At 61.7% G+C, this 488-nt stretch overlaps 1 protein-coding gene across 1 annotated transcript in view; it reads left to right on the top strand.

Moving 5' to 3' along the window:
• The window catches only part of COL9A3 (collagen, type IX, alpha 3), an 18,916-nt gene that overhangs the window by 5,333 nt on the left and 13,095 nt on the right, over positions 1 to 488 (top strand). The gene's annotated exons all lie outside the window — the stretch shown is intronic.

Genomic DNA, 488 nt, shown 5'->3' with positions numbered 1-488 from the left:
CCACCAAAGCATGCCCACCACACTCAGAGCCAACATGGTTACCAGGTCCCAAGCCAGGGTGAGGGTGGGGCTTGGTGGGGGGAGACAGAGTCCCTGTACCTAAACAGAGCTGGCCAGCCCTGTGAAGGGGATACAGGACAGAGTCTGAACTGCTCTGGGTCCTCAGAGCTCCTTGGGTGCAGACCCCGCTCTCTCACTTCTTACCTTCCCAGGGAGAGGCAGGGGTGAGCGGCCTCCCAGGTGGAATTGGCCTCCGGGGCCCCCCGGTGAGTGGCTGCCAGGACTCCCCAAAGGCAACTATGGGGGAGGGGCTTTCCCTCCCTTTTCCCTCCCTTTTCCCTCCCTCCTTCACCTTCTCCCTGCACCCCTCCTCTCCCTCTCCTCTTGCTTGTGGTCCTCAGTGGCTGAAGTCCAAGGACAGAGTGGATCTCGGGATGCAGAAGGTGGGGGAGGGGCAAGCAGGTGGGGGGCACCATAAGTGCATTGTC

The sequence above is a fragment of the Bison bison genome, unplaced genomic scaffold (genome assembly GCF_000754665.1).
Source record: "Bison bison bison isolate TAMUID 2011002044 unplaced genomic scaffold, Bison_UMD1.0 scf7180017864063, whole genome shotgun sequence".
Lineage (NCBI taxonomy): Eukaryota > Metazoa > Chordata > Mammalia > Artiodactyla > Bovidae > Bison > Bison bison.
The sequence above is the reverse complement of the archived record's forward strand: the minus strand, read 5'-3'. Positions and strand labels throughout refer to the sequence as shown.